Below are 20,530 nucleotides of genomic sequence, written 5' to 3' on the forward strand. Positions count from 1 at the left end.
TAGAAAGGAAATGAGAAATTTTAATTCCTCCTTTCCCAGTTTTTGTTTTTGGCTTTTCTAAACAAGGTTACCTTTTTATCTTTGTCTTATGGCCCTCTCTTTGCTTTTTAAACCAGAATTGTTAATGGCTTCTTTCTTCTGGGTGAGACATTGGAATCAGTTATTGATCATTTAAATTGTTCTAATTTTAAAATTGGAACATTTTTAAAATAAAGAGTTATTCTGAATTTTATTGTCTTTAGGGAAGCAATTGGTGGCAAATGATAGACAAATTTAGAATTGTTCAGTGAGTGCTTCCTAGCAACTTTTTGGGTTTTTGCTTTTTGGAGGGGGGAAGGTAGGGCAGTTGGGGTTAAGTGACTTGCCCAAGGTCACATGGCTAGTTTTGTGTTAAGTGTCTGAGGCCGGATTTGAACTCAGGTCCTCCTGACTCCAGGACTGGTGCTCTATTCATTTGAACCACCTAGCCACCCTCTATCAGCTTTTTAAAGAAAAGAACCAAGAATCTCAAATTCAAAAGGATAAATATATGTCCAGATGCTACAAGTCAGTAGCTAAATTTGAAATGCTTTCTTCCTTGAGAAGGGTTAAGGGGGAAGGGAGACAGGAGAACAATATCCTTTTTTTACCCCCCCAAACCAGAATATTCCAATGAAATACCCAACCACCAGAAAAGGAAATCTAATTTTATGCTATATTCTCTTTAAATACTATATTAACTCAACAAAGGATATGCCATCTCTCAAACATCTTCATTTTTTATAGTTGTACTTTTTCAGTAGTGAAATGAAAGCTTAATTTTAATGACTCTATATATATGACATCTTTCTTTTATTATATTCTTTGTGGTACATAAGAGTAGCTCAAATGGCTCACTAATAACTCAGAAAAAGTTAAATGGCTTACTAGGAATGTGTACTTTTGTGTGTGTGTTCACCCCTTTGGATGTTATATTCAGAAGACCACAGAAATGGTTCTTTTAGAGCATGAATTCTTAACCCCTTTTGTGTCATAGGCCTCTGTGGCAGTCTAGTAAAGCCTATGGAATTCTTTTCAGAATGTTGCTTACTTTCATAATTAAGAGAAATGCTAGAGTTAGTCAGTGAAAATAAAGATGTGATTTATTTTTCCTCATTCAAGTTCATAAACCCCTTAAAATATGTCAGTGTAACCTAAGTTAAGAACTCCTTATATATAAAATTCTCATAATTTTCTCAATCTAGTATGGTAGAAAGAATACTGGATTTGTAGGCAGGGAAATGAGGATTTAGAGCCCAGCTCCTGCTACTCATTAACTATGTGATCATGGGCAAATAACCTCATGTGTCTGCAAAATGGGGATTGTGTGTGTGTGTGTGTGTGTGTATGTGTTTTCAGGAAAAAACTTTGTAAATCTTATAGTGATATAGCTGTGAATTATTCCTTATAATATTACCGTATTTGGAGCTAGGAAGTAACCTTCGAGGTAGGTCATATATTCCAACCTTTTCCTTTTACAGATAAGGAAATTGTGGCAGTTTAAGCCACTTGGTCAAAGTCATACAGGTAGGACATAGCAGAACCTAGACTTCAGCTCAGGTGTATTCTCCATGAAAAGGAAAGAAAATAAAATGAGTATGATAAAAATAGTTTAGTTTTGTTATCCCGAGAGAGGAAAAGATGCCAGAGGGCAGTGCATCAGATAGCATAGCAGGGTATTTTAAACTTGGCACTTTAAGGAATTCCCAGAGAACATGTTTGTGATTCTTATTTCACTTCATAACCTGTAAGCATCAGAAAGGGGGAATGAATAGTTGCTAAATCAAACACTTAGTATGTTTTTCAGTATTTAACATTTTTCTATAAAGTATATAGCACATTAAAATATAGGTCATATATAATTCAATACTCATACTTAAAACATAGTTCATAAGTAGATTTTAAGTAATAAGTATATCAAATATATATACACATACTATGTACGAGGCACATTTGGTAAAGGGAGAACTTAGAACATTATAGATAAAATTGTTATCCTTTTAATAGATGTCAGTATATTTTGGTAAGTATAAGCTATCTGATCATACAAGCAAGTATTGTTAAATATATCATTGTGTTATAACTTGATGAAAAAGTGATATGTAAAATAACCATTCCCAGCTTTACACATTTCCCATGGAAATTTTTAAATTTTCTTTTATTTAGTCAGGTTAAAATGTGGCTGCACAGAATATGTTCTGTACAAATGTTAGTTATTATTATATGAAGATTTGGGGGACTTCAAAAATATTTCAGGAAATATTTCTCTAAAGTTGTCACTTGAGAAAGAAGAAAAACCTTTATCCTTAACCTTGAAAAGACATTTGCTAAAGTTTATAGTTACAAATTACAGCAACTAGATCTGATTTTTATTTTGGATACTTGGAGACAGTGCAGTACAATGGAAAAGTTCTGGATATGAAATCTAAAAACATGAGTTTAAATTGTGTTATGTGTCTTTAGACACATATTCTGTTACATGTCTTTAGACAAGTCACATAACCTCTCTGGGCCCAGTTTCCTCATCCTCAGGGGTTCTTAATGTGGGATCTGTGAACTTGGATGAGAAAAAAAATTATATCTTTTTCACTAACCTCTAACTGAAATTTAGTTCAATAATTTAAAAACATTCTAAGAAGGGGTCCATAGGCTTCCCCAAATGGCCAGAATAGGTATGTGATTCACAGAAGGTGAATAGGTGACCTTTCATTCTTTCCAATTCTAAATTTGACTTATGATTATTTGTGAATCAAATTTTTTTTCTAAAACAGGGGGAAAAAACATGAAGAAAACCTCATAGGACTCTAAATCTATAGTGAGAAGAGGACCTTGAAGGTCTTTTGAGTACAAGAAATTTTTTAACCTCAAGAGGTTTAATGACTTGTCTAGGATCACACAGCTACTAACTGTGAGAAGTAGCATTTGAACCCAGGTCTTTCCTGACTCCAAATCTAACTCATTGTCCTCTCTATCACACTGCCTCATTAGACTTTCCTTAGCAAAGAAAAACCTGATATTTTTATTTTATAGAGATTACACACACAAAAACCCTTTCAATGTCCTCAGCAATTTTTAAGCGTGTAAAAGGGTCCCAAGACTAAAAAGTTTGGAAACTACTATTTTAGGAAAAGTTAACTTTCCCTTCTTTTGCTGCTTTTCTTGATAATGCTTGCCTTTTAGTTGAATCTTTTGGTCATGGCAATATTCAAGATACACATTAAAATGACTCCAAGTTCACTTTCTCAGTTCACATGCTATCACTTACTGTACTCCAGTAAGGATGATTTGAATTTTTTTTCCTCAAAGTGTATTACCTTGACCTAAGCACATGAACTTATCTTCCATTGTTTTGTCTATTTGCATAGCTCCTTGAACTTTTTGTAGCTTATCCCTGCTGACTTGGCAATTACTACCCAGAAGAATTTAAGTATCACTTGCAGCCCTGAAACTGCCACTATGTTCTTCTAAATTATTTACAAAAGTTTCATGAGAGTCTTGGCACTGATATTTGAGGGAACCCACTATTTGTAATGTCTCTGGTTTGTAGAATACTTATTTGTCCCTACTCTATTTTTCATTTATTTCTTCAACTCTATCCAGTTCTACCATAAGTCCCTTGGCGACACTGTTTTTTATTATAATATTTAATACCTAGTGAGGTATTTATTTGCACATATAGAATAATAATAGCCATCATTTATATAATGCTTTACATTTTGTAGAACTCTAGACGTTATCTGTGATGTCTTTAGAAGCAAATTGTTTAGTTTTGTGATGAAATTATCAAAGAATTGTTCATAGAAATGAAAATTTTATCTGTGATTAAACTTAAGTAGGACAATTTTAGGCATTTATTGCTTTCCTGCAGTAATTTTTAAAAGCAGATTTTTTTATGGTTTTCATTGGTATTTAATGATTTTATTTAAAATATTTTAAGTGCCATAAGTCAAATCCCATGAATTCCTTTTGAGGGACAATTTTTTTTGTTTTAAATACTGCTTGAAATAAGTGGAGTATCATCTTAGACTTGGAAATATTTTAGAGGATCTTTCATCATACTTATCTCTATCATGATGAGATCCTAGAAAGGAAAAGCAGACTATGAGTGAAAGAGTATAAAAGAAATGATGTGTTGAAAGAAAAATCTACCTGGGAAATACATGTTGGGGAGTGATGTGGTAGCTGAGGAAAGGCAGGTTGGAAGCTATCTTATATATAGTGAACTTTGAAGAATATTTCAGTAAAATAAATGTGAGTTACTGATTACAAACCTATAGAGTTTAGACACCATGAACTAGGTAGAACTTAAATGTTTTTAAGCTAGGGATGGCATGTTCCAAACTGCTTTAGGAAGATTAGTCCAGCTGCTGTATACAAAATGCATTGGAAACAGAGAGAAAAAGACCGGGAGGCCAGTTAGAACTATTGCACTAGTCAGAGTGAAAGGCAGTCAGAGTCTGATAGTTGGGAGAAGAGGATAGATGGGAAAGAAAAGAGATAGATCCATTCAGTTTACTTAAACAAATGTTTAGGTATTTATTCCATACAAGAACCAATAGTAAAGTCCTACCCTGATACTTTATTATGTTCTTGATATGGCATGGGCTTCTCAAGCTCTGGAAGGTCAGTCTTATCAAGCTGGAAAGACTAAGAAACAAGACTGTGCTTTCTCATCCAAGGATCAGCCTAGCTAAATTCCTAAGAGGCTCATTCCTAGGAGTTTGGATAGCAGATAATTAAATTTTTTGGTGACAGCAAACTATGAAGACCTCCATCCTGCTTTATTGGAGGGGGGCTGGTAAGGTATTGCAATCTACATTGGTTAAGAATGTAACTGTACCCATAAAAACATGGAAAACAGATTTGCCTCTACTGTGCATATAACCATTATTCATGTGCCTACCTCATATCCCTCCTAGATAGTAAGCACTTTGAAGGTAAGGCCTGTACCTCTTTTTAGCTTTGTATCCCCAGCAAGTAACATAGTACTCAGTACCAAAATGTAGTTACTTTAGTTAACTCCTTTTAGCTGATTTCAGTTGAGGGTTTTTTCATACGTGAGAACTTACTTTTATTTAGACAGTCAATCCTGTCTCATTTTTTCCTTTGGTCTATTTTAATAACATTGAGAACTCACTTTTCTTAGGTAATCAAATACAAAAATATCCATGCGTCTTGTAGAGAATGAAATTTGTGCATATGTTTGGGGAGAAGGCCAGTAACTATATTTCCTCAGGATTTTGTTTATATAACCTTTTAGCTTGTGACTTGATGCCATTGAGATAAACCAAAATCACTTGGAAACCCTGAGGTTAAAGCTTAATGTTTGCCTTTCATTTTCATGTACTCCCCCCTCTCTACCTCCCATATAGTTATCCTTTAATTTTTACTTTAAAGTCATGTACTCTATAAAATGCAGTATTTGTAGACTTTATTTACAGTGAGGTTCTTTAAAGGAAGTGTGTTCCTTATCTCCAACAATTTCAGCTTGGGTAACAATTTTAGAAATGTCTAGTGTTGTTATTCTTTTGGGGGGGGAGGGGGAAGGTAGGGCAATTGGGGTTAAGTGACTTGCCCAGGGTCACACAGCTAGTTTTTGTGTAAAAGTGCCTGAGGCTGGATTTGAACTCAGGACCTTCTGACTCCAGGGCCAGTGCTCTATTCACTGTGCCACCTAGCCACCCCTGGTGTTGTTATTCTTGAGTTATTGTTGAGTTGTTTAAGTTGTGTCCAATTCTTCATGACCCCATTTGGGGTGTCTTGGCAAAGATACTGGAATGGTTTGCCATTTTCTCCTCCAGCTCATTTTACAAATGAGGAACTGAGGCAAACAGGGTTAAATTATTTGCCTAGTGTCACATGGTTAGGAAGTATCTGAGATCAGATTTGAACGCAGGTCCTCCTGACTCCTGGATTGTCATACTATCCATTGCTCCACCTAGTTGCCCAATTCTAGAAACTGCAAAACTAAATTTATAATATAAAACTTTGTACCTCCATAAAGTAGTCTCAGAACTGATAGTAATGTATCATAAGTAGTAAGTTTCCCCCAAGATTTGTCCACGGTCTTAATGTTACGATTAAATTTTAATATACCTTTAAAAAATTGATAGCCAGTTAGGATAGGAAATAATGACAGGGTACGACCAACAAATCATACTAGGAAGGCAGGATAAACTGACCTAAATTTAGAATATGGACAACAACAGTTTAGAAAAGTCTGTAAAACTGGCCTCAGCAGAACCAGCCTGCCTCTTGAAACAGCTGCATTTTACAGTGAGTAGAGTCCATTGTGACCCTGAGCAAAACACTTAATTTCCTGAATCTCAGTTTCCTCATCCACAATATAAAGGGTTAGACTCTACCTCTAAGGCCCTTGCCTGCTCTAAATCTGATCCTGTAACTATGAAAACAAAAGAAAGAGATCTGTGAAGTCTTTGCCATATTAGTGTTCCTAGGTTCTAGAGCTGGAAGGGATCTCAGAGACCATCTATTGTAGAGGTTCTTAACTTTTTTTTGTATCTTGGACCATTTTGTCAGTCTGGTGAAGCTTATGGATCACTTCTTAGAATGTTTGTTGCCTACATTCATAATTGAAGGGAATGCTAAATTTCTGTTAGAGGTTAGTGAAAATAAAGATGTATTTTTTTTTCCCCATCCAAGTTCCCAGAACCTCTGAAATCCATCCATGGGCCCTGGGTTAAAAAAATCCTGATCTAGTCCAACCCCTCATTTAACAAATGAAACTGAGACCCAAAAGATAACATGTATTGAGGATCAGAGGAGAAATTTGAACCTTAGGTTCTCTGATTCCAGAGCCAGTGAATGCCCTTTCTGCTGTTTTAACAGTCTCTATTTGTTTGAATGTAAAGATGTTGTTCCAAGGAGGCTTTTTTTTTTAACTTTAAAAAAATTCATATTTGTCACTATCTTTTCCTATATTTCTCAATGCATCTTTTCTCCCTCTCCCCCTCAGAGAAGCATCCCTTATAATAAAAAATAGAAAAGAAGAAGAATCTGAGCACAGTGGTACAACACATACCTGTAATCCCTGCTGTCAAGGAGGGTGAGCCTAGAGTAGGACTCCTTCAACTTTTTCCACTCACGACCCCTTCAGCTCTTCTTAAACTTAAACTTCTCAACCCTGTATGGGTTAAGACGGTCTCTTGAGCTCAGGAGTTCTGACCTGCAGTGGACTAAATGGATCAGGTGTCCACAATAAGTTCAGCATTAATGTAAGAAGCCGTAGAAGTGGAGAGGAGGGCAAGCCACAGATTAACTAAGTGCAGAAGGGGTGCAAATTAGCACAGGTTGGAAACAAAGCAGGTCCGATCTCCTGTGCCAGTCAGAGTGGGATTAGGCCCATGAGTTGCCCTGGTACTTTCAGCCTGCTTGAGATAGGGACAACCCAGTCTGAAAAGGAAAGGGGAAAGAGGGAAGGAAAAGAAAGGGAGAGAGGGGGAAAGGAAGCATGTCCAAAAAGTCTGAGAACTATATGAATAGTTCCATACCTATGTCCCCCTATCTCTTCCAAAAAAAAAAAATGGAAGAAGATATCTTCTTATATCTCTTCCTTATATCTTATATCTGGCCTAGCTTTCATATCTCTTCTTTATGGCCTAACTTGGTCATTATAATTTCACAGTAAGGGGTGTCTAGGTGGCACAGTGAATGTAGCACCAGCCCCGGAGTCAGGAGGACTTGGGTTCAGATCCAGTCTCAGACACTTAACACAAAAACTAGCCGTGTGACTTTAGGCAAGTCACTTGACCCCCAGTTGCCCTTCAAAAAAGCAAAATAATAGTAATAATAATAATTTCACAGTATTTAATTTTTATTGTTTTGTTTTTCTTTCCATTTCCATTATCATTTTCATGAATATTTTTTTCCTGGTTCTGCTTACTTCATTTTACATCAGTTTATATAAGTCTTTCCTTGCTTTTCTGTATTCCTTATATTTGTTACAGTATGATGATATTCCATTGTATTCACATACAACAACAAGCTTAGCCATTCCCCTGTGAATGAATTTATATTTTGTTTCCAATTCAGTGCTGCTACAAATACTTTGGTATATAAAGGGCCTTTCTTTTTGTCATTGACCTTGAAGGAGACTTTTCTTTAAAAATATACTTGATTAAATTGTATATTTCCAGTGAATTACTGGGAAGATGTTAGGACTCTTAGAGCATAAAAGCTCCCACTGAAGTCTTAGCAGCCCTGTGATAATCTGTAGGCATGAAAGCCACATAGTGCTAACATGCAATGCTCATCTCATTTTTTACTTTGTCCTTTAGAAAGGAACATATAAGCATAGAATTGAAGTGAATGGTTGTGTAATATTTTAAAGGAAAAATTATTCATAAATCAAGCATGTGATGATGATGATAAAAATGAAGTTAATGATGAAAATGAAGATGATCACATGTGTCCCTGAGTATCTTTGAAAAAAATATCCTTACTAATTTGAAAGGATTCTGCCTAAGTTTCCACCTCAGATGAAAGTTAAATTGATGGTCTTTTAGGATTTGGATTTACTATTTCACATGAGAATAAGTAATTGCTCTTAAATCTCTCTTTTTAAAAAATTTTATATTTCAGAGATCCATGATTTTAAACTTGCTACCTAACATTCATTCTCAATGCATTCTCTATCTCCCAGTTGCCTGCTAGATATTTCTACCTTATTTTCCCATAGACATCTCAGACATGTCTTTGTCCACCTAAACCTACCTCTCCTCACATCCTTTTGTTCCTTGCTGATTTCACATTACACACAGTCTGTTTGTCTTCATCCACTGTGCCAGAATGGCATATTTGCTATCCCATTTACATAACATTCTGTCTCCCATCTCCATGCCTTTATACAGGTTGTACCTCATACCTGGAATGTTCTTCCTCCTTACCTTTTCTTCTTGGAATCCCTACCTTCCTTCATATGCTACCTTCTTAGATAGGTCTTTTCCAACTTCTCCAGTTCTTAATACTTTCTTTCCCCTACCTCCATTTATTTTGCATGACTTTGTATATAGTTTACACTAGTTGTCCATATTTATGCTGTGTACACCTAGTAGAAGGTACAGCTCCATGAGGGGAGAAACTTTTGTTTTTCTTTGTATTCTGAGCACCTTCACAATGCCTAGCACACAGTAGGTACTTAATAAATGCTTACCAAAGAAGCAGCCAGGTGGTTAAGTGAGTAAGAGCATCAGCCCCAGAGTCGGGATGACCTGGGATTGAATCCAGGCTCTGATACTTAGCACCACACCCAGAAATAACCGGCCGTGTAACCTTGAGCAAGTTTTTTAACCCCGATTGCTCTAAAATTAATTAATTAATTAATTGATTTTTGAAAAATAAAGAAATGCTTACAGAATTGAATCTGTGGTGGGCCTTCAGTACAGATTGCTACCCTTAGACAATATTTGAGGATTGCTAAAGTCCAAGAAAATTTACTCTACAGACAGCTGACAAGTCTTTATACTTAGGCTGGTTCTTGAATAAGAGACATGCAATCAATTTCTTTGTCTTCATTTGGGTCCTGCCAGACCTCACCTACCTCTTAGATAGTCTTTGAGAACCCAAAGTTATCTTAACCACACCATATGTCATCTAAGAAGGACTTATTGACACCATATGTCATCTAAGAAGGACTTAAGAAGGAGATGCTTATTTCTCTTATTTTCAAACAAAAACATAAGAGAAAATGTAAGAAGTTTAAATATGATGTCTTATGCTTCTTTTCAGAAAATCAGATGTATAAGTTTAGGATGCAGGACACATGGCTGAGCAACAGTTAACATATATTACAGCCAGGCATTTTTTGGTACTGCAAATTCAGTGCAAGCTAGCAGTGTGATATAGTAACTAAAACAATATTCCACTCCCACCAATCCTTTTGGAATTCTTATTCCAGAATGAATAGTAATCAGCAAACATTTACTTTTAAAATTAACAAATTTATTTTATAAGCATTTATGCTCTATTTGACCCACCGCCCCTCAGGTCCCCTCCCCCAAAGTTCAGGCATTTATTATGCACTTTCCTGTGTTAGGTACTGTGATAAGCACTAGGCATACGAAAGAGCATCAACTGCCATTAAGGTCACAAGGTCTGTACAGAGAGAGTAGAAGGTAATCTGTGGAGGGGAAAGCATTAGCACCTCCTGCAAAAGATAGTTTTGAGCTAAATCTTAAAAGAAGACACAGGAATTTCAGGGGTAGATGTATGGTATTCCAGGTCTGAGGGACAGCTTGTGTCAAAGCACATACGTGGGAGATGGAGTGTTGTGGGTTTGAAGAACAGCCAATAGGTTAGTGTGACTAGAGTGCATCATAGAGTACATACCAGAGAGGAAAGTGTGAAAAGATTGAGATAAAAAGGGAGCCACCGGACCCAGAGCTAAGCAGTCTCCCACCAGGACCCTCAGATTCTGTTAGAGGTTCGGTTCTTCCCACGTCCCGCCACTGCTAAGACACTTAGGTTTGAAACATGAATTTCTACCTGGGTTTAGTTTCCCTAAGCTTAGGAATAGCAGCTGCTGTTCCATAACTTGGCCAGACTTTGGATGCTAAATGGAACCAGTGGAAGTCACAACACAGAAGGACCTACTGATCGAATGAAGATAATTGGGGAAGAGCAACATGGGAGAAGAATTTGAGAATTATTGAAATGTACCATCTGAAGTACAGTTCTGACAAACATGGTTTCCAGAGGAAAATGAACAAGTATGGAGATTTGACCAATGAGGAATTCAGACAAGTGATGAGTAGTTTTAGACAGAACAGTTTTAAAAGAAAGACCAAAGGAACACTGTTTCATGAACCTCTCTTTGTAACAATCCCTAAATCTGTAGACTGGAGAAAGAAAGACTGTGGGGGTGGCTAGGTGGCACAGTGAATTAGAGCACCGGTCCTGGAGTCAGGAGGACCTGAGTTCAAATCTGTTCTCAGACACTTAACACAAAACTAGCCGTGTGACCTTGAATAAGTCACTTAACCCCAACTCCCCTACCTTCCCCCCTCCAAAAAGCTAAAAAGGGGAAAAGAAAGGCTATGTAACTCCTGTTAAAAATCAGGGTCAGTATGGTTCTTGCTGGGCATTTAGTACAACTGGTTCCTTAAGTCCAGTGGTTCTGTAAATGCGGCAAACTTGTTTCATTTAGTGAACAGAATTTGATTGACTGCTCTGGGGATACTGGCAACCAAGGCTATGATGGTGGTTTAATGGATAATGCCTGTGAATATGTGAAGAAAAATGGAGGCAGTGATACAAAGGAATCCCATCCATGTGAAGGAAAAGGTAGTAAGTGTCAGTAATAAGCCAGAATGCTCTGGTACTAATGTCACTGAATATGTGGATATCCCATCTGAGCAGGAAAATGCTCTTAAAAAGGCTGTGGCAACCGTGTGTCCCCTCTCTGTTACTGTTGATGCAGGATATCCATCCTTCCAGTTCTATCAGTCTGGTGTTTATTATGAACCGGATTGCAGTAGTCAACAGCTAGATCATGGTGTGCTAGTTGTGGGCTGTGGTGTCGATGAAGAAAATGAAAAGAAATACTGGATTGTTAAGAACAGCTGGAGTGAAGGTTGGGGCAAAAGTGGCTATGTTTTAATGTCCAGAGACCAGAAAAAAACACTGTGGAATAGCAACAGCAGCCAGCTATCCTAATGTATGGTGTGTTTGAAGGAGAACTACTTCACAGAGAGATGGGACCTAGCCTGTATCATTTGGGATTAAACACTTGAATCACCAAGGATCCAAGTTGCAATTTGAGTTTCTTTGACATTTGTAAATTTTTGAGATATAAACACTACTTTGTTATAATTAACTTATAATATTGCTTAATTCAAAGACATAAATTTTCATTTTAAAATTGTATGTATAAAGCTTTACCTTTTTAAATAAACCTTGATTCACTTTTGGGAGGAAAAAAAGAAAAGACTGGAAAGATAGAAAAGAACTAGATTATAAAGGATTTTTCTGTGCCAAAGAGTAGACTTTATATTATTTATATTTATATTATCCTGGAGGTAATTGGGTGCCATTAGAGTTATTTAATGGGTCAGGGGAGGTGACGTGGTCAAGCCTATGCTTTACAAAAATCACCTTGGTAGGTGGATGGAGGATGGATTGGAATAATTGCAATGGGAAGAGGATTTGAGAGAGGGAAGCTGGTTAGAAGGCATCTTGGGTGAGAGGTGATAAGGGCCTAAATAAGTGTGAGGCTGTTATGAATAGAGGGGAAAGGCTGAGCAATGTTGTGATGGTAGAAATGATTAGATTGGATATGTTGGGGTCTGTGATGGGGAGGAGTTAAGGATGATACCAAGGGTGTGAGGATAGTAGTGCCCTCCACAGTAGTAGGAGATGACATGGGGGACAAGATAATGAGTTGTGTTTAGATATTTTGCATTTGAAACACCTGGAATGTCCATTTAGAGGTATCTAAAGATCTGGTAATCATCCATACAAAGATGATGATTGAATGCATAGGAACTTAGATCACCAAGTGAGATATTATAATGGAAAAAGAGAAGAGGGTCACAGATAGAACTTAGGAAGCCGTTTAATGAATGTGAATGTTATTGAAGAACCAACAAAGGAAACTGAGGAGAGGCCAGATAGATGGAGGGAGAACAAAGAGAAAGGAGCATTGTGACAACCTGGAGAAGAGAAAGCATCCAGCAGGAGAAGGTGATCAGTGTCAAAGGCTGCAGAGAGGTCAAAAAGGATGAAGAATTTTTTAAAAGGCTATTAGATTTTGAAATTAAGAGGTCATTGGTATTAATAGCAAATGTCATTTATTATAAATTTTTTGATTAGCATAAATCTTATGTAAAATTTCTCTCCTTTACATATCTCCCCCCTGTTGACTAAAAAAGAAAAATAAAACCCTGTAATAATCATGCATAGCCCCAAACCACAAGTTCTTGCATTGCCCATAACCAAAAATTATGTCTGTCTGCACATCTCCTAGGACTTTCACTGTCCTAGGAGATGGGAGATGTTTTATCATGATCCTCTAGAATCCTAGTTGGTCAGAGTTTGTAAGTTTTTTGAAATTGTTTATCTTTACAATGTTATTGTAAAATGGGTCTTCTGGTTCTGCTCATTTCATTCAGCATCAGTTCATAAAGTCTTCCTAGGTTTCTCTGAAATGTTTCCTTTCATAATTTTTTATAGCACAGTAATATTCTGTTGCATTAACGTGCCATAGTTGATGGGATTGCCCATTTGATAGGCATTGCCATTGCCCAGTTGATGGGCACCTCTTTAGTCCTCAGTTCTTTGCCACAAGAAAAAGGAATAGTCAAATATAGAAATATGCTTTGCATGACTTTACATGTATAATTAAGATCATAGAGAAGCATGACCTTTCCTGCTGCTCCGGCTTCCACCCTCCCCAATCCATGTAAAAAGGGGACTCTAAACAAACTTTGGAGCTGCAGAACCCACAAAATGACACAGAGAAGCTAACCTCCAACTGAGGAGAGCACGGCAGGCCAGCAGGAATTGGGCAGCACAGCGCTCTGGGAGCCCAGCCCAGCCCCACACCGAGGCTTTAGCCCCAGGGCGGGCCTGCCAGAGGGACTCCAGATCAGCAGCAGCTGTGGCCATTTCCAGATTTATCAATACATAGATGCGAAGGACAAGGTGAGAGGCCAGTGCAATCTGGACTTTGGGACCCAGTAAGTGGGAGGGCGCGGCTTTTACCCCCGGGGTGAGAAACCCCTGAGACCCCTGGCACAGCCAGCCAGCACCATGTGGCGGCTTCAGCTCCTGGCCTGCAGACTATAGGGGGACCAAGCACCAGTCTGAGGGGTAATCGCTCTTGCTTTAACCTGCTTGGATCTGGATTGCAGTCTAGGGTGGAGGTCCTGGGGTGTGTGTCCAGCTTGCCAGAGCGTGTGGAGACCTCAGAGAGGGCACCCATCTAATACCTCCGGCAGCTGAGAAAACCCCAGCATTTGGGACGAAAACTCCCCTGTCTGTTGGCAGAGTCCTACTGTGGCAAAAAGCCCAAAAGTCAAATAATTGAGTGGCAAAATGAGCAGGCAAAGGAAACAATGCAGACAGAAGATTCCAACATTACACTCCTATTTTGGGGACAAGAAGGAGCAAGGCATGGAACAGGAGGAAAACAGTGAAGTCAGAACTCCTGCACCAAAAGCTTCAAAGGAAAATACAAGCTGGTTACAGACCATAGAGGACCTTAAGAAGCAGATAAGAGAAGTGGAGGAAAAATTGGGAAGAGAAATGAGAACAATGCAAGAAAATTATGAAATGAGAGTCAACAGCCTGACTGAAGAAAATAATACCTTAAAAAACAGACTGACTCAAATGGCAAAGGAGGCTCAAAAAGGCAATGAGGAGAAGAATGCCTTAAAAAGTCAAATTTGCCAGATGGAAAAAGAATCTCAAAAGCTCGATGAGGAGAATCATTGCTTCAGAATTAGATTGGAGCAAATGGAAGCTAATGACTTTATGAGAAATCAAGATGCTGTTAAACAGATCCAAACAAATGAAAGAATAGAAGGCAATGTGAAATATCTCATGGGAAAAACCACTGACCTGGAAAATAGATCCAGGAGAGATAACTTAAAAATTATTGGACTACCTGAAAGCCATGACCAAAGTAAAAACCTAGAAAGCATCCTCCAGGAAGTTCTCAAAGAAAACTGCCCTGATGTTTTTAGTACCAGAGGGCAAAATAGAGGTTGAAATAATCCACCGATCACCTCCTGAAAAAGATCCCAAAAAGAAAACTCCTAGGAATATTATAGCCAGGTTCTGGAATTCCCAGATTAAGGAGAGAATATTACAAGCAGCCAGGAAGAAACGATTTGAATATTGTGGAAACACAATCAGAATAACCCAGGATCTGGCAGCTTCTACACTGAGGGATCGAAGGGCTTGGAATGTGATATTCCGGAGGTCAAGGGAGCTGGGACTAAAACCAAGAGTCACCTACCCAGCAAAACTGAGTATCATGTTTCAGGGGAAAATATGGTCATTCAGTGGAATAGAGGACTTTCAAACATTCTTGCTGAAAAAACCAGAGTTGAATAGAAAATTTGACATTCAGATACAAGAAGCAAGAAAAGCATGAGAAGGTAAACAGGGAAAAGAAATCATAAGGAACTTATCAAAGTGGAACTATTAACATTCCTACATGGAAAAACAATTGTAATTTATGAAACTTTTCTCAGTAGTTGAAGGGATTAGAAATATATATATATATATATGTCTATATATGAGGGTATATGGGCATATGAATACATATGTGAATGTGTGTATATATGTTTACAGGTATACATAGATAGAGGGCACAGGACCAATTTAACAGGAAGGGATGATACTTAAAAGGTGAAATTAAGAGATGAGAGGAATATAATGAGAGGAGATGGGGAGAGACAGATTGGGGCAAACTATCTCATACAGAAGAGGCAAGGGAAAATGGTTACAATGGAGGGGAAGAATAGAAAGGCAAAAGGGAATGGGTCAACCTTATTCCCATTGAATCTGGCTTGAGGAGGGAGTGAAATACACACTAAATAGGGGATCTCACCCTCCAGGAGAATGGGGGGGAAGGTATGAGAGGGGGAATGATGGAAGGGAGGGAAGGCTGGGGGGGAGAGAAGTTGGAAGCACCCACTTTTGAAAAGGGACAGGTTCAAAGTAGAGAATAGAACAAGTGGGAGGTGGGATAGGAGGGAGGGAAATATAGTCAGTCTTTTACAATATATCTACTACGTTATTGTTTTGCATTAGCCGCACATGTACAACCTATACTGAACTGCTTGTCTTCCCAGTGGGGGTGGGTGGCAGGGGGGGAAGGGAATGAATCTGGAATTGAAAGTTTTTAAATCAAATATTCAAACATATATGTGTGTATATGTATATATATACTATTATTAATACCATCTTACATGTAATTAAGAAATAAGATATACAGGCACTGTGGCATAGAGATCCACTGGAAAAGTCAAATCGGGTATGGGAGAAAATATGGGAGAGAGCAGATTGTAGGTGGGGATATCCTGTCGGGCTGCTGTTTTGGGGGGATGGGTGGGGGAAAATGGGGAGAAAATTTGTAACTCAAAATCTGGCGGAAACGAATGATGTAAATCAGAAGTTAATAAAGCATTTTAAAAATTTAAAAAAAATAATAATTAAGATCATATTGCTTGCCATAGGAATAAATGGACCTTTCCTTAAAATGATAAGTAGCACCTACCTAAAGCCTTCAGCAAGCATTATATGTAATGAGGATAAGCTAGATGCATTTACAATAAAGATCGGGTAGACAAGGATGTCCATTATCACCACTGTTGTTCAGCAGAAGAAAAAGAAATTGAAGGAATTAGAAGAGGCAAAGTAGAAACTAAATTATTGTTGCTCTTTGCAGACAATATGATATGCTAAGAATCCTAGACAATGAAGTAAAAAAGTACTTGAAATAATAAACAACTTTAGCAAAGTTGAAGGATATAAAATAAACCCACATAAGTCATCATCATTTCTATGTATTACTAACAAAGCCCAACAGCAAGAGATAGAACATTTAAAATTACTGTGGATATTATAAAATATTTGATAGTCTGCCTACCAAAACAAACCCAGGAACTATATGAACACAATTACAAAATACTTTTCATATAAATAAAGGCAGATCTACATAATTGGATAAATATCAGTTGCTTGTGGGTAGGCCGAACTAATATAATAAAACTGGCAATTCTACCTAAATTAATTTAATTATTCAGTGCCATAACAATGAAACCACCAAAAATTATTTTGTAGGGCTAGAAAAAATAATATGATAATTCATCTGGAAGAACAAAAGGTTCAGAATATCAAGAGAATTAATGAAAAGAAATTCTAGGGAAGGCGGCCTAGCCACACCAGATCTTAGATTGTATTAGAAAGCAGCAATTATCAAAACTACTTGGTACTGTCTAAGAAATTGAGGGGAGGGGCGGCTAGGTGGCGCAGTTAATAGAGCACCTACCCTCAGTAGTCAGTAGGACCTCAGACACTAGATAACACTTACTAGCCGTGTGACTTTGGGCAAGTCACTTAACCCCAACTACCCTCCAAAAAGCAAAAAACAAAAAGAAATTGAGGGGTAGATCAGTGGAATAGGTTAAGTACACAAGACACAGTAGTCAATGATTATAGCAGTCTATTGTTTGATAAAGCCAGAGACCCCAGCTTTTGGGATGAGAACTCACTATTTGCCAAAAACTTCTGGGAAAACTGGAAAATAGTATGGCAGAAACTGGGTGTAGACCAACATCTGACACTGTGTACCAAAAGTCCAAATGGGTACATGATCTAGATATAAAGGTGATACTATAAATTAGGGGAGCAAGGAATAGTTTATCTGTCAGATTTGTGGAGAATGGAGGAATTTGTGACTAAACATGAGATAGAGAACATTATGAAATGCAAAATGGATAATTTTGATTACATTAAATTGAAAAGGTTTTGCACAAAGCCAATGCAACCAAGATTAGAAGGGAAGCAGAAAACTAGGAAAGAATTTTTGCAACCACTGTCTCTGATAAAGGCCTCATTTCTAAAATATAGAGAGAACTGGGTCAAATTTACCAGAATATAAGTCACTCCCCAATTGATAAATGGTCAAAGGGCAAACAGGCATTTTTCAGACGAAGAAATTAAAACCATCTGTAGTCTCATAAAAAAAAATGTTCTGGATTACTATTGATTAGAGATACAAATCAAAAAAAACTCTGAGGTACCATATCATGCCTATCAGATTGGTTAAAATGACAAAACAAGAAAGTGATAAATGTTGGAGAGGATGTGGGAAAGTTGGAGCACTGATTCATTGTTGGCGGAGCTGTGAGCTGATACAGAGCCATTCTGGAGAGGAATTTGGAACTATGCCCAAAGGGCTATAAAAATGTGCATGCCCTTTGACCTGGCAATACTGCTTCTAGGCCTGTATCCCAAAGAAATTATAAAAATGGGAAAAGGATCCACATTTACAAAAATATTCATAGCAGCTCTTTTTATGGTGGCCAAGAACTGGAAATTGAGGGGATGCCCATCAATTGGGGAATGGCTGAACAAGGTATGGTATATGAATGTAATGAAATACTATTGCGCTATAAGAAATGATGAACAGGCAGATTTCAGAGAAACCTAGAAAGACTTACATGAACTGATGTTGAATGAAGTGAGCAGAACCAGGAGAACATTGTTCATAGAAATAACCACAGTGAGGGATGACTAATTTTGGTAGATTTAGCCCTTCTCAGAAATGCTAGGACCTAAAACAATTCCAAAGGATTCATAATGGTAAATGCCATCCACATCCAGAGAAAGAACTATGGAGTCTGAATGCAGAGTGAAACAGACTATTTTTTTGTTTGTCTTGTTTTGTTTTTTTCTTTTCTTTCTCGTGGTCTCTCCCATTCATTATAATTTTTCTATGCAACATAACTAATGTGAAAATGTGTTTAATAGGAATTTATGTGTAGAGCCATATCATATTGTAGGCCATCTTGGGGAGGGAGTGGGCAGAGAGGTGGAGAAAATTTAAAACTTATGGAAGTGAATGTTGAAAACTAAAAATGAATTAATTTTTAAAAAAATATTTTGAAGGAAAAGATTATATTGCTTGCCTTCTCATTGGACAGGGAAGGGGATTAAGGGATAGAGGTTTTAAATTTTTTAATTCAAAAATTTTTTAAATGAATGCCAAAAATAAAAGAATTTTTAGAATAGTGTGATAGTAATGGCAATTAAAGATTCCCCTGTATTGGCTTGGTTTTCAAATTGATTGTATTAAAACCCAGAGTTTGTTAATCCCACCTGTGGGATGGGCTTGTTGATGTGAAAAGAAAGTCCTGAAGTGGGAGGAGCTGGTGATGTAGATTTGGAGAGACAAGAGAGAGGCGGAAGTTCTTTTTGGAAGCAGCACCTCGTGGAGAGAGAGAGACTAAGAGATTGCTGGTGGCCGCTTTGAATTGCCCTGGACTTTTGAGACCTGCCCCCTGAGCTGCCAAGGACTGAGGAGACATGGCTGTTTTGCTGGTACTTTGTCTGTCTGTTTTGATGTTATTTTGCCAGATTTGTCCACTGGTGAAAGACTGTCCTGTTGAAGAAGTCCTGGAACCTGGCATTTGGTTAAGAAGGCCTGAGACTGTCCTGCAGACAGAGAGTGAATACTGTCCACTGGTGAGGGACAGTACTGAGAGTGAATACTGTCCACTGGTGAGGGACAGTACTGTTGTTGCAGGGGTCTGGAGACTGTCCGGCAGACAGAATGAATACTGTCCACTGGTGAAGGACAGTGTTGTTGTTGCAGGGGTCTGGGAGCCTTTCTGTTGGTTCAGAAGCCCTGAAGAAGGATTTTCTTGTTGTATGTTTACAGAAATCCTGGGAGAGGGCTTTGCTAATGTGTTCAGGGGTTCTAGGACTGTTCTACAGACAGAGGATAAATTCATGAAGGGACTGTCAATGTATCTTATGGCCTTGCTAAGCCTTGTCTCCCCAGGAACTAAGATTGCTGAGAACTTGCCTCGTGTCAAGATGAAGAAAAGACCTCCATTTGGGTATTAAGTGCTGTGTTTAAACTTGATGTAACTCTGGGGTAGATTCAATTGTGATCCAGGGGTGGGGGAACTTTTGACCTTTTTGTGTTCTATGGTTGAGCAAATGAATGTATTTTACTTATGTTTGGAAACTAATCTCCATTTGAGAAGAGGGGCTTTGTGGTGGACTTAATTAAGGTATAGCCTAGGGGTGGAGAAGTATTTGGAACAGAGACTTTGTAATTGATTGAATGATTGGAAAGTCCTGGGGTGGGGTAGGCCTTGGAGATTATTTAATCACACTTAGTAAATGCTGTATTTTGAATGATGTCATGTTTTGATCTTCTCTGTTCTGGGTTTGTTACTGAATGGAATGGAGAGCACCTATGCTGGTATTTTGAACCTGGGAAGTTGCCTTTCTTTTGGCATTACATTACAAATAGCCAGAATTTATATAATGGCTCATGGTTTGCAAGGCATTTAGCATAGATCTCATTTACTCCTAACAAAAGCTTTATAAAGTAGGTGCCATTATAATTCCCATTTTACAGATGAAGAAACTAAGGCTGGGAGAACTGTTAGGTGACTTGCCCAGGGTCATATAGCCAACTTAACAAGCATTTTATTAAGCCTATTTATGTTCCAGTCACTGTGCTAAACTTCTCTGTTGTGTCCAAGATAGGACTTGAGTTGAGATCTTCTGAATCCATTACTCTACTCTTAATTGTCCTTATTCTAGATCTCTTCCTCATATTTTTTGCTCTCACTAAGACCTGACTTCCCTCAGATGGCTTACAATTGCTTTGAGAGTTACAATATAAACTGCTCTGCTAATTTCTAAGAGTCCTTTACATGTGGCCTCAACCTGTCTTTCCAGTCTTAGTGTACAGCATTCACCCTCCCACACTTATGATCCAGCCAGACTGGCTTCCTCTTTATAC

The 20,530-nt window shown here is 37.9% G+C and overlaps 1 protein-coding gene and 1 pseudogene across 6 annotated transcripts in view; both read left to right on the forward strand.

The window, feature by feature from the left end:
* The window catches only part of PPP2R5C (protein phosphatase 2 regulatory subunit B'gamma), a 228,199-nt gene that overhangs the window by 86,373 nt on the left and 121,296 nt on the right, over window positions 1-20,530 (forward strand). The window lies entirely within an intron of this gene.
* LOC138174050 (procathepsin L-like) lies at window positions 341-11,962 on the forward strand (annotated as a pseudogene).

Source organism: Petaurus breviceps, unplaced genomic scaffold (assembly GCF_028583685.1).
Source record: "Petaurus breviceps papuanus isolate PSGF00001 unplaced genomic scaffold, PetGlider_PUasm1.0 68, whole genome shotgun sequence".
NCBI classification, from domain to species: domain Eukaryota; kingdom Metazoa; phylum Chordata; class Mammalia; order Diprotodontia; family Petauridae; genus Petaurus; species Petaurus breviceps.